General features: G+C 46.8%; 1 protein-coding gene across 9 annotated transcripts in view; it reads right to left on the bottom strand.

Annotated features, from left to right (window-relative positions):
• Positions 1 to 14,824, bottom strand: part of EMCN (endomucin) — a 431,382-nt gene that overhangs the window by 275,342 nt on the left and 141,216 nt on the right. The window lies entirely within an intron of this gene.

Genomic DNA, 14,824 nt, shown 5'->3' with positions numbered 1-14,824 from the left:
CTATCAATCACATTACGATCACCAGAACGAAGAAAAAACCTCGTAATGCCGTGAGTAAAATACCTAACTGCATAGCAAATTTACTTGGCGCAGTCACACTGCGGACATTGCGCATGCGCATTAGCGACTAATCGCTCCGTTGCGAGAAAAATATAACGAGCGAAGAACTCGGAATGACCCCCTATGTGTGGTTCTGAATCAGGTTGTCACTGCTTGATGCAAGTGTAGGTGTTTGACAATGGTCACATCTCTGTACATTTAGCACTTCATTTTGCCACTCTACTGACAGCCTCTTTTAGAATCAACTATACATCACAGTTGTTTCACAGGAAAGGGCATCAGCTGAGTACTGTGTACTGAAGGTCTAGAAAATTCAGGATTTCTGAGCCATACCATTTTTTTTTTTTTTACATATAATTAATACAAAGCACCAGATTTACCAAGAGCATTTTTGAAAACCACTGATAAACCCACTTAAAAAATGTGTACCCCTGAGAAGGGGGCACACGTTGTTATTATTATTTTTTTATTCTTTTATATGAATATTTGTGCTTGGTGTGGAGATGTACTCTTGATAAAGGTCCCAGCAAAGGTCTGAAATGTCAAAAAGATATGGGGGGTTATTCAGAGATGAACGCAGATCGCTGCATACGCAACCAGATCTGGGTTAATCTCCACACATGCTGTGGGCCGCCCAGCACAGGGCAAGGCCCCTGGCAGCATAGCCTGGCTGCACTTTCAAGCGGTCAGCGGCCATCTTTTTTTTTGGAGCGGCTGAGTGTGACATCACGCAGCCACCGAAAATGGTCCTTCACGGATGCCGCCGCAATGTGTATGTCTACGCAGCCATGATGTGTCCGATGCGCATGCTCAGTTTGCCGCCACTGGAAAACTGTGCAGTGTGCTGCAACCAGGGCCGTAACTAGGTGTGTGCTGGTGGTGCGTTGCCCACAGCGCAAATGCACTGAAGGCACACCATCTGGCATCAGCCCCAGCACGGCCGTGATCCACAGTCAGTGAGAAGTGAAAGTCCCGGCGCTTGTCTTCCGCCTCTGCAAGGGAGTAGGAGTGCTGGCGTAGTGGCATGTGGCAGCACACATCCCCCTTTCCTGTTGCTCTGTCCCTGAGTCCCGTCACCGCCGCCGCTCTTGAGTCTTGCGGCCTCTGCAAGGGAGAGGGAGCTGTGCGCCATGTGACAGCAATCATCTCCCCACTCCATATATGAGTTCCGCTCGTGGCCGTTTGTCTGTTGCCGCCTCTGTAAAAGTGCATATACACTTGTGTGATGCCCCGCAACACGACATCGCGGGGCATCGGAACAGGCAGTTCAGGTGCGTTGAAATCGCACCTGAACTGCCAAAGTGATTACCATGTGATCATGCGATAGATCGCATGGTAATCACATGATGGGCACGTCACCGCTAAGTGGGAGCGGCCTCTGGCCGCTCTCGGCGGGTGCCCATCACACATCGCAGTGCGATATATTGCATGTGTTTTTAAAAAACACATGCAATCACACTGCGATGCGATAAATATTAAGTGCAGCACTTAATATCTTGCGACGTGACATTCGATCGGCGTGCCCGTGCATCGCGTCGCATGGTACCTAAAATGTGCATACAATCCTTCGATTTATCTCACAGATGCGGTCGAAATCGAAGGATTGTATGCCATATCGCTAGTTATGTGCGGGTTCGGTTTTACTCGGATTTACTCGGGTCTCAAAACGGCATCTTATTGGCTCACGGATGTCACTCATTTTGGATAGCCAATAAGAAAAATCAGAAAAACCCAAGTAAATCCGGGTAAAACTGAACCCGCACATCTCTACATATCGCACAAGTGTATGGGCTGCATTAAGGACAGCGGATCGTAGCTGCAGGCGCCAGCTGCCGGACCTGAAGTGAGTGCGTATCCACTGTATGCCGGATCGTGGCCCCCGCAGGTGACTGAGACACACAGCACCACCACCACCTCCTGTGTGAAAAGGTAGCCTGCTCCCTTTATCACTGTCAGTGGTTTAATAGTAACAAAAGTTACCTTGCTTGCTTACAAAGCCCAGGTGCAATCTCTATAGTTAGTTAAAAAGCAAGCTTAGCAGAACAGGTGACTAGTATCTATAAAATAATTTCACATTAGCAGGACACATGCAAGCTTGAGAGCTGTATAGCTGAACACCTCAGATCTTCCCACAGCACTATGGGAGTCATTCAGTTGCGGTTGATTTTGTGATCACCTCCTGCTTCCTTGGAAGCAGAAGTGATAGTGCTGTATGTAACTATAGCCAGATGCATCTATTCCATGCAGACTCCTTCTACTGCACTAGTGATCCGGGCTGCGTCCTAGGACGCAACATCGATCAAAGCATCCACCATCGGGCAGCTTGCGGTACCCATGGTGCCGCGCAAGCCACCCATCACAGAGAACTGAAAATCTCCGGCCTACGGCAGAGATCTTTGGCCTCTTCCCACCCCTTAAACTCCAGCAACAAGCCTTCTTTTTTCCAAACGGAGCCTGTTTCCCCATCCCTGAAATGGCATCAGACTATCAATCAATGACAGTCTGATGTCAGCCTCGTCCTATGCCGCAGGACCCATTTGTGCACGCGCAGAACATATCTGGCGCATGCGCAAGATACCAAAAATCGGTCTTTGCTGACTGACCCCCTATGTGCAATTCACAGGCGTGCGCAGAGACTGACTGGAGGGTGCCGCTCCGGACTCCCCCCCCCCTCCACGGCATTATAGTGATCTCTCGCCTCCCCTGTCCTGGATATAGACTGCTCACCTGGTCCGCTCACCTGGGCCGCCCAGGTGAGCAGTTTATATCCAGGACAGGAGAGGTGAGAGAACACTATAATGCCGTGGAGGGGGGGAAGTCCGGAGCGGCACCCGCCAGTCAGTCTCTGCGCACGCCTGTGGTGCAATTACAAAATGGATGTTTAAATAAGATACTTACTTGCAAAATCACTTACATTTACTACATTGCACACATACTGTATGCACAGTAGAGGCAACATTATATGTAAATTCAATTAGAATATACAGTTTTGCACTTAGGGTGGGGGGTGTCAAAATGTAAATTTAAGGACAGAATTACAATTTTTTTTGGGGGGGAGAGTTATTATAACTGCAAATTACAGTGTAACATAAAATTATTTGTTAGCTACATGCAAATATGAGAACATCAGGCATTATTTTCCCTGCATATAAAAAAAACACCCTATAACTTACATTTGCAGCCTATGCATTACAATATTGGTTATCCAGGTGTTTATCCAGGTGCAACTTTGCTTCAAACTGTAAATGTTGTGACCCCAAAGGCAGAGTCGTAACTAGGTGTGTGCTGATAGTGCGTTGTCCACAATGCAAATGCACTGAAGGCGCACCATCTGGTATCATCCCCCCCCCCCTACCCCCGCGCACGGCCGTGATCCTCAGTCAGTAGTGAAAGTCCCGGCGCTGGCCGCGCTGGCACTTGTCTTCCACCTCTGCAAGGGAGTAGGAGCACTGGCGTAGCGGCAGGTGATAGCACACATCCCCCTTTCCTGTTGCTCTGTCCCTGAGTCCTGCCACCGCCGCCGCTCCTGAGTCTCGCTACCTCTGCAAGGAAGAGGGAGCTGTGCACCATGTGACTGCACTCATCTCCCCACTCCGTATGTGAATTCCACTCGTGGCCTCTTGTCTGTTGCCGCCTCTATAAAAGACAGCGGATTGTAGTCTGAAGTGAGTGTGTAACCACTGTATGCCGGATCGTGGCCCCCCCCCCCAGGTGACTGAGACACACACCACCACCACTACCTGTGTGAAAAGTGGGGAATGCCTGCCTAACAAACACACACACCTCATGTGTGAAAAGGGGGGAATGCCTGCCTAACACACACCTCATGTGTAAAAAGGGGGGAATGTCTGCCTAACACACACCTCATGTGTAAAAAGGGGGAATGCCTGCCTAACACACACCTCATGTGTGAAAAGGGGGGAATGCCTGACTAACACACACACCTCATGTGTGAAAAGGAGGGAATGCCTGCCTAACACACACACCTCATGTGTGAAAAAGGGGGAATGCCTGCCTAACACACACACACCTGTCATGTGTGAAAAAGGGAAGAAACACACACACAAACACAACCCTCCTCATGTGTGAAAAGGGGGGGATGCCTGCCTAACACACACACCCTCACGTGTGAAAAGGGGGGGATGCCTGCCTAACACACACACCCTCACGTGTGAAAAGAGGGAATGCCTGCCTAACACACAGACCTCATGTGTGAAAAGGGGGGAATGCCTGCCTAACACACACACACACACACACACACACACACACACACACACACACACCCCTCATGTGTGAAAAGGGGGGAAACACACTCACACACCACCCCCCTCATGTGTGAAAAGGGGGATGCCTGCCTAACACAAACACACACACACCCTCATGTGTGAAAAGTGGGAATGCCTGCCTAACACACACGCACACTCACACACACACACAGACACACACACACACACACACACACACACACACACACACACACACCTCTCATGTGTGAAAGGGGGGGAATGCCTGCCTAATGTGTAAAAAAGGGGGACTCTGCTGATGTAATGTATAAAAAAACAGGGGACTCTGCCTGCTTAATGTGTACAAAGGGGGGACTCTGTTACTGTATTGTGTACAATAGGGGGACTCTGCCTACCTAATGTGTAAAAAAGGGGGGCTCTACTGCCATAATGTGTAAAAAAGAAAAAAAAGGGGGGGACTCTGCCTGCCTAATGTGTAAAAATGGGGACTCTGCCTGCCTTATGTGTAAAAAAAGGGGGACTCTGCATGCCTTATGTGTAAAAAAGGGGCTCTCTGCTGATGTAATGTGTAAAAAAAGTGGACTCTGCTGCCTAATGTGTAAAAAGGGGACTCTGCTTGCTTAATGTGTAAAAAGGGGGACTCTGCTACTGTAATGTGTAAAAAAGGGGGACTCTGCCTGCCTAATGTGTAAAAAAGGGGCACTCTGCCTGCCTAACATGTAAAAAAGGGGGACTCTGCCTGCCTAAAGTGTAAAAAAGGGGGACTCTGCTGAATGTAGTGTGTAAAAAAGGGGAGTATGGTGCCGTAATGTGTAAAAAGGGGTACTCTGCTGCTGTAATGTGTAAAAGGGGACTTCTGTATACCTGCCGTACTGTGTAAAAGAGAGCTCTGTCTAACGTAGTGTGTAAAAGGGAGCTCTGTGGCCATGCCTCTTCCCCATGAAGCCCTGCTCTTATATTTTTGGCATGCGCATTGACCCTGTTTTGTATGAGGGGGGTGCCGATGCTGTTTCTTGCACACAGCGCTAAAATGTCTAGTTACGGCACTGGCCGCAACAGCGAGGTTTGGTACTGTGGGCTTATTAGGTGGTAACATATCTTTTATATGCTCACAATGGTGAGTGCCCTTTTCTTTTTTATATAGCAGTGGAGCTGATATGATTCCTGGAACTGGGAATGAGGATGCAATCATATTCGTCCATCGGTGACACCACTATGCCAAGCTGTATAGAACTCTGAGCTGTGCTACAGATGTGTCCTTTTACAGCCTTGTTGCAGTCACTCTAAACAGCCCTTGAAGTCACACCATGCTGTGGCGGGACACAGTAGCGCTGATCGTCTTTGTTTGCGGTCCTAGACGCAAAGTAATGTAATAGGACGCACAAGCAGCTTCTGCTGATTAAAATGATAAATGCACTGCTACAGTTTATTCCTGGAAAACACTGTAACATTTCATTTTAGATGCAGATAGAGCTGTTATTATACATAGAATGGTGAAGTGCATGGTAACTAGAGATGAGCGCCTGAAATTTTTCGGGTTTTGTGTTTTGGTTTTGGGTTCGGTTCCGCGGCCGTGTTTTGGGTTCGAACGCGTTTTGGCAAAACCTCACCGAATTTTTTTTGTCGGATTCGGGTGTGTTTTGGATTCGGGTGTTTTTTTCAAAAAACACTAAAAAACAGCTTAAATCATAGAATTTGGGGGTCATTTTGATCCCAAAGTATTATTAACCTCAAAAACCATAATTTACACTCATTTTCAGTCTATTCTGAATACCTCACACCTCACAATATTATTTTTAGTCCTAAAATTTGCACCGAGGTCGCTGTGTGAGTAAGATAAGCGACCCTAGTGGCCGACACAAACACCGGGCCCATCTAGGAGTGGCACTGCAGTGTCACGCAGGATGTCCCTTCCAAAAAACCCTCCCCAAACAGCACATGACGCAAAGAAAAAAAGAGGCGCAATGAGGTAGCTGTGTGAGTAAGATTAGCGACCCTAGTGGCCGACACAAACACCGGGCCCATCTAGGAGTGGCACTGCAGTGTCACGCAGGATGTCCCTTCCAAAAAACCCTCCCCAAACAGCACATGACGCAAAGAAAAAAAGAGGCGCAATGAGGTAGCTGACTGTGTGAGTAAGATTAGCGACCCTAGTGGCCGACACAAACACCGGGCCCATCTAGGAGTGGCACTGCAGTGTCACGCAGGATGTCCCTTCCAAAAAACCCTCCCCAATCAGCACATGATGCAAAGAAAAAGAAAAGAAAAAAGAGGTGCAAGATGGAATTGTCCTTGGGCCCTCCCACCCACCCTTATGTTGTATAAACAAAACAGGACATGCACACTTTAACCAACCCATCATTTCAGTGACAGGGTCTGCCACACGACTGTGACTGATATGACGGGTTGGTTTGGACCCCCCCCAAAAAAGAAGCAATTAATCTCTCCTTGCACAAACTGGCTCTACAGAGGCAAGATGTCCACCTCATCTTCACCCTCCGATATATCACCGTGTACATCCCCCTCCTCACAGATTATCAATTCGTCCCCACTGGAATCCACCATCTCAGCTCCCTGTGTACTTTGTGGAGGCAATTGCTGCTGGTCAATGTCTCCGCGGAGGAATTGATTATAATTCATTTTAATGAACATCATCTTCTCCACATTTTCTGGATGTAACCTCGTACGCCGATTGCTGACAAGGTGAGCGGCGGCACTAAACACTCTTTCGGAGTACACACTTGTGGGAGGGCAACTTAGGTAGAATAAAGCCAGTTTGTGCAAGGGCCTCCAAATTGCCTCTTTTTCCTGCCAGTATAAGTACGGACTGTGTGACGTGCCTACTTGGATGCGGTCACTCATATAATCCTCCACCATTCTATCAATGTTGAGAGAATCATATGCAGTGACAGTAGACGACATGTCCGTAATCGTTGTCAGGTCCTTCAGTCCGGACCAGATGTCAGCATCAGCAGTCGCTCCAGACTGCCCTGCATCACCGCCAGCGGGTGGGCTCGGAATTCTGAGCCTTTTCCTCGCACCCCCAGTTGCGGGAGAATGTGAAGGAGGAGATGTTGACAGGTCGCGTTCCGCTTGACTTGACAATTTTGTCACCAGCAGGTCTTTCAACCCCAGCAGACCTGTGTCTGCCGGAAAGAGAGATCCAAGGTAGGCTTTAAATCTAGGATCGAGCACGGTGGCCAAAATGTAGTGCTCTGATTTCAACAGATTGACCACCCGTGAATCCTTGTTAAGCGAATTAAGGGCTGCATCCACAAGTCCCACATGCCTAGCGGAATCGCTCCCTTTTAGCTCCTTCTTCAATGCCTCCAGCTTCTTCTGCAAAAGCCTGATGAGGGGAATGACCTGACTCAGGCTGGCAGTGTCTGAACTGACTTCACGTGTGGCAAGTTCAAAGGGCATCAGAACCTTGCACAACGTTGAAATCATTCTCCACTGCACTTGAGACAGGTGCATTCCACCTACTATATCGTGCTCAATAGTATAGGCTTGAATGGCCTTTTGCTGCTCCTCCAACCTCTGAAGTATATAGAGGGTTGAATTCCACCTCGTTACCACTTCTTGCTTCAGATGATGGCAGGGCAGGTTCAGTAGTTTTTGGTGGTGCTCCAGTCTTCTGTACGTGGTGCCTGTACGCCGAAAGTGTCCCGCAATTTTTCTGGCCACGACAGCATCTCTTGCACGCCCCTGTCGTTTTTTAAAAAATTCTGCACCACCAAATTCAAGGTATGTGCAAAACATGGGACGTGCTGGAATTTGCCCATATTTAATGCACACACAATATTGCTGGCGTTGTCCGATGCCACAAATCCACAGGAGAGTCCAATTGGGGTAAGCCATTCCGCGATGATCTTCCTCAGTTGCCGTAAGAGGTTTTCAGCTGTGTGCGTATTCTGGAAAGCGGTGATACAAAGCGTAGCCTGTCTAGGAAAGAGTTGGCGTTTGCGAGATGCTGCTACTGGTGCCGCCGCTGCTGTTCTTGCGGCGGGAGTCCATACATCTACCCAGTGGGCTGTCACAGTCATATAGTCCTGACCCTGCCCTGCTCCACTTGTCCACATGTCCGTGGTTAAGTGGACATTGGGTACAACTGCATTTTTTAGGACACTGGTGAGTCTTTTTCTGACGTCCGTGTACATTCTCGGTATCGCCTGCCTAGAGAAGTGGAACCTAGATGGTATTTGGTAACGGGGGCACACTGCCTCAATAAATTGTCTAGTTCCCTGTGAACTAACGGCGGATACCGGACGCACGTCTAACACCAACATAGTTGTCAAGGACTCAGTTATCCGCTTTGCAGTAGGATGACTGCTGTGATATTTCATCTTCCTCGCAAAGGACTGTTGAACAGTCAATTGCTTACTGGAAGTAGTACAAGTGGGCTTACGACTTCCCCTCTGGGATGACCATCGACTCCCAGCGGCAACAACAGCAGCGCCAGCAGCAGTAGGCGTTACACGCAAGGATGCATCGGAGGAATCCCAGGCAGGAGAGGACTCGTCAGAATTGCCAGTGACATGGCCTGCAGGACTATTGGCATTCCTGGGGAAGGAGGAAATTGACACTGAGGGAGTTGGTGGGGTGGTTTGCGTGAGCTTGGTTACAAGAGGAAGGGATTTACTGGTCAGTGGACTGCTTCCGCTGTCACCCAAAGTTTTTGAACTTGTCACTGACTTATTATGAATGCGCTGCAGGTGACGTATAAGGGAGGATGTTCCGAGGTGGTTAACGTCCTTACCCCTACTTATTACAGCTTGACAAAGGGAACACACGGCTTGACACCTGTTGTCCGCATTTCTGGTGAAATACCTCCACACCGAAGAGCTGATTTTTTTTGTATTTTCACCTGGCATGTCAACGGCCATATTCCTCCCACGGACAACAGGTGTCTCCCCGGGTGCCTGACTTAAACAAACCACCTCACCATCAGAATCCTCCTGGTCAATTTCCTCCCCAGCGCCAGCAACACCCATATCCTCCTCATCCTGGTGTACTTCAACACTGACATCTTCAATCTGACTATCAGGAACTGGACTGCGGGTGCTCCTTCCAGCACTTGCAGGGGGCGTGCAAATGGTGGAAGGCGCATGCTCTTCACGTCCAGTGTTGGGAAGGTCAGGCATCGCAACCGACACAATTGGACTCTCCTTGTGGATTTGGGATTTCAAAGAACGCACAGTTCTTTGCGGTGCTTTTGCCAGCTTGAGTCTTTTCAGTTTTCTAGCGAGAGGCTGAGTGCTTCCTTCCTCATGTGAAGCTGAACCACTAGCCATGAACATAGGCCAGGGCCTCAGCCGTTCCTTGCCACTCCGTGTGGTAAATGGCATATTGGCAAGTTTACGCTTCTCCTCCGACAATTTTATTTTAGGTTTTGGAGTCCTTTTTTTACTGATATTTGGTGTTTTGGTTTTGACATGCTCTGTACTATGCCATTGGGCATCGGCCTTGGCAGACGACGTTGCTGGCATTTCATCGTCTCGGCCATGACTAGTGGCAGCAGCTTCAGCACGAGGTGGAAGTGGATCTTGATCTTTCCCTAATTTTGGAACCTCAACATTTTTGTTCTCCATATTTTAATAGGCACAACTAAAAGGCACCTCAGGTAAACAATGGAGATGGATGGATTGGATACTAGTATACAATTATGGACGGGCTGCCGAGTGCCGACACAGAGGTAGCCACAGCCGTGAACTACCGCACTGTACTGTGTCTGCTGCTAATATATAGACTGGTTGATAAAGAGATAGTATACTCGTAACTAGTATGTATGTATTAAGAAAGAAAAAAAAAACCACGGTTAGGTGGTATATACAATTATGGACGGGCTGCCGAGTGCCGACACAGAGGTAGCCACAGCCGTGAACTACCGCACTGTACTGTGTCTGCTGCTAATATATAGACTGGTTGATAAAGAGATAGTATACTCGTAACTAGTATGTATGTATAAAGAAAGAAAAAAAAACCACGGTTAGGTGGTATATACAATTATGGACGGGCTGCCGAGTGCCGACACAGAGGTAGCCACAGCCGTGAACTACCGCACTGTACTGTGTCTGCTGCTAATATATAGACTGGTTGATAAAGAGATAGTATACTCGTAACTAGTATGTATGTATAAAGAAAGAAAAAAAAACCACGGTTAGGTGGTATATACAATTATGGACGGGCTGCCGAGTGCCGACACAGAGGTAGCCACAGCCGTGAACTACCGCACTGTACTGTGTCTGCTGCTAATATATAGACTGGTTGATAAAGAGATAGTATACTCGTAACTAGTATGTATGTATAAAGAAAGAAAAAAAAACCACGGTTAGGTGGTATATACAATTATGGACGGGCTGCCGAGTGCCGACACAGAGGTAGCCACAGCCGTGAACTACCGCACTGTACTGTGTCTGCTGCTAATATATAGACTGGTTGATAAAGAGATAGTATACTCGTAACTAGTATGTATGTATAAAGAAAGAAAAAAAAACCACGGTTAGGTGGTATATACAATTATGGACGGGCTGCCGAGTGCCGACACAGAGGTAGCCACAGCCGTGAACTACCGCACTGTACTGTGTCTGCTGCTAATATATAGACTGGTTGATAAAGAGATAGTATACTCGTAACTAGTATGTATGTATAAAGAAAGAAAAAAAAACCACGGTTAGGTGGTATATACAATTATGGACGGGCTGCCGAGTGCCGACACAGAGGTAGCCACAGCCGTGAACTACCGCACTGTACTGTGTCTGCTGCTAATATATAGACTGGTTGATAAAGAGATAGTATACTCGTAACTAGTATGTATGTATAAAGAAAGAAAAAAAAACCACGGTTAGGTGGTATATACAATTATGGACGGGCTGCCGAGTGCCGACACAGAGGTAGCCACAGCCGTGAACTACCGCACTGTACTGTGTCTGCTGCTAATATATAGACTGGTTGATAGAGAGATAGTATACTCGTAACTAGTATGTATGTATAAAGAAAGAAAAAAAAACCACGGTTAGGTGGTATATACAATTATGGACGGGCTGCCGAGTGCCGACACAGAGGTAGCCACAGCCGTGAACTACCGCACTGTACTGTGTCTGCTGCTAATATAGACTGGTTGATAAAGAGATAGTATACTCGTAACTAGTATGTATGTATAAAGAAAGAAAAAAAAACCACGGTTAGGTGGTATATACAATTATGGACGGGCTGCCGAGTGCCGACACAGAGGTAGCCACAGCCGTGAACTACCGCACTGTACTGTGTCTGCTGCTAATATATAGACTGGTTGATAAAGAGATAGTATACTACTAATATTATATATACTGGTGGTCAGGTCACTGGTCACTAGTCACACTGGCAGTGGCACTCCTGCAGCAAAAGTGTGCACTGTTTTAATATAATATTATGTACTCCTGGCTCCTGCTATAACCTATAACTGGCACTGCAGTAGTGCTCCCCAGTCTCCCCCACAATTATAAGCTGTGTGAGCTGAGCAGTCAGACAGATATATAATATATATAGATGATGCAGCACACTGGCCTGAGCCTGAGCAGTGCACACAGATATGGTATGTGACTGACTGAGTCACTGTGTGTATCGCTTTTTTCAGGCAGAGAACGGATATATTAAATAAACTGCACTGTGTGTCTGGTGGTCACTCACTATATAATATATTATGTACTCCTGGCTCCTGCTATAACCTATAACTGGCACTGCAGTAGTGCTCCCCAGTCTCCCCCACAATTATAAGCTGTGTGAGCTGAGCAGTCAGACAGATATATATAATATTATATATAGATAATAGATGATGCAGCACACTGGCCTGAGCCTGAGCAGTGCACACAGATATGGTATGTGACTGAGTCACTGTGTGCTGTGTATCGCTTTTTTCAGGCAGAGAACGGATTATAAATAAAACTGGTGGTCACTATCAGCAAAACTCTGCACTGTACTGAGTACTCCTAATGCTCCCCAAAATTAGTAAATCAAGTGTCTCTCTAATCTATTCTAAACGGAGAGGACGCCAGCCACGTCCTCTCCCTATCAATCTCAATGCACGTGTGAAAATGGCGGCGACGCGCGGCTCCTTATATAGAATCCGAGTCTCGCGATAGAATCCGAGCCTCGCGAGAATCCGACAGCGTCATGATGACGTTCGGGCGCGCTCGGGTTAACCGAGCAAGGCGGGAAGATCCGAGTCGCTCGGACCCGTGAAAAAAAACATGAAGTTCTGGCGGGTTCGGATTCAGAGAAACCGAACCCGCTCATCTCTAATGGTAACCATTGGCGATACCACTAGGCCTACATAGCCACAGATATGTACAGTAAAGTAGTTCTTGCGCTATAGTGTATTTCAATAGATACCTCACTCATGCGCAATGGTGATTCTTGCACTATAGTATTATATTGGACACCTCACGCATGCGCAATGGTGATTTTCAAAAGTGACATCTGGTGGATGATTGCTGGCATTACACTCACTGCTAACTCCATATGCCGCACTAAGCTCTATGCGCCACCCTGCAAAAAGGAACACTTCGACTCCATGATCGGGACAAACGCCACATACCGGATAGATGAGTGAGGCTCCATCTGTACATCATGGGTAAATGTAATAGGGTACAATAAGCTGGAGGCATAGAGTTTGTGCAAGAATACCCATAATTTTAAGGTTGGTTTTGCTTTGTAAATAATTGCTGCCTTAAAAATATGGGCATTATCATACAAACTCCCACATATCTGGCTTAATGCACCCTATTAAATTTATCCCCAGGTGTGAAGTGGTGGATAGGGAAATAAGTGGCCCTTATCAAAAGTATAACATGCAGTTTCATCTGAAAAAGTGCTTCCTTTATACTCCCTCTTATGCGCCCTACACACTCGGCAATAACACTGCAAAATATGAACGATCTCGTTCAATAATGAAAGAGATACCGTTCATATCTGTCAGTGTAGAGGCACCATCGATGAACGATGCGCAGCCCCGCGCTCGTTCATCGTTGGTGCTCCGTCGCCTGTGCATGCAGGCCAATATGGACGATCCCCTGCCGCCGGGTCGCCTGTCTGCCGTATCGGTGGTCGGGCAGCTCGGCGGCGTATCGCCGTGTCTGTAGGGCCCTTTATTTATCTTCCCCTTGTGACCAGGGGGAACATACATATAAAACAATCCGATACAATCATATACTCAAATAGTGTAATAGTGTGAAAGATAACTTTAATAGGGAAATAAAAATCATACACTCATACAGTACATCAAGAAAAAAACAATCAACAACTCTCTCTCTCTCTCTCTCTCTCTCTCTCTCTCTCTCTCTCTCTCTCCCTCTTTCTCTCTCTCTCTCTCTCTATGTAAAATGGATTTTTGGTGTGTGAAAGATTATGTGAGTGATATGAAAGCATATTATGGGCACAGTTGTGGAAACAACTAATAGCTGTTACTATTGAGAGACTGACTTACTTTAAGGCCCTAGGGCGGTAATTATTTTGTTCCCTATAAGATAAATCTTTCCTGGTTGTGTTTTCAGAATGTCCTAACCTATTCCAAGTACAATAATTACGCTGTCTTTATTGCATGAGTGACCAGCTTATACACAAATATCCATTCGCAGAACATATTGGGGGTCATTCCGAGTTGTTCGCTCGCAAGCTGCTTTTAGCAGCTTTGCACACGCTAAGCCGCCGCCTACTGGGAGTGAATCTTAGCTTATCAAAATTGCGAACGAAAGATTAGCAAAATTGCGAATAGACACTTCTTAGCAGTTTCTGAGTAGCTCCACACTTACTCGGCATCTGCGATCAGTTCAGTGCTTGTCGTTCCTGGTTTGACGTCACAAACACACCCAGCGTTCCCCCAGACACTCCTCCGTTTCTCCAGCCACTCCCGCGTTTTTCCCAGAAACGGTAGCGTTTTTTCGCACACACCCATAAAACGGCCTGTTTCCGCCCAGAAACACCCACTTCCTGTCAATCACATTACGATCACCAGAACGAAGAAAAAAACCTCGTAATGCCGTGAGTAAAATACCTAACTGCATAGCAAATTTATTTGGCGCAGTCGCACTGCGGACATTGCGCATGCGCATTAGCAACTAATCGCTCCATTGCGAGAAAAAAGTAACGAGCGAACAACTCGGAATGACCCCCATTGTATGGAGTATTTTATACCATCTCACTGAATATTTATTGTATCTACATTTGTATTTTTTTCTATGTTTTAGAGTATAGATATACATTTTTGCACATGCTATTTGCACTCTTTAGCTCCTCTATGCTCCACTGGAAGAATGACTGTTGTGATTATTAAAACGGTTCTATAAAGCACAGCTTATTATGTCTGTACTATATAAATAAAGGATAAACAAATAATTACGGAAGATAATACTGAAATGTTTTGTGGGACTTCACACTTAAAAAAAATTGTCACTATGGCTTACTTCACTTAAAAAAAATTGTCACTATGGCTTACTTTCTATTATTGTGCCTGTCTGTGTTTAATGGTGTCATAATACATACTG

This window comes from Pseudophryne corroboree, chromosome 1 (assembly GCF_028390025.1).
Source record: "Pseudophryne corroboree isolate aPseCor3 chromosome 1, aPseCor3.hap2, whole genome shotgun sequence".
Taxonomy (NCBI): domain Eukaryota; kingdom Metazoa; phylum Chordata; class Amphibia; order Anura; family Myobatrachidae; genus Pseudophryne; species Pseudophryne corroboree.
The sequence above is the reverse complement of the archived record's forward strand: the minus strand, read 5'-3'. Positions and strand labels throughout refer to the sequence as shown.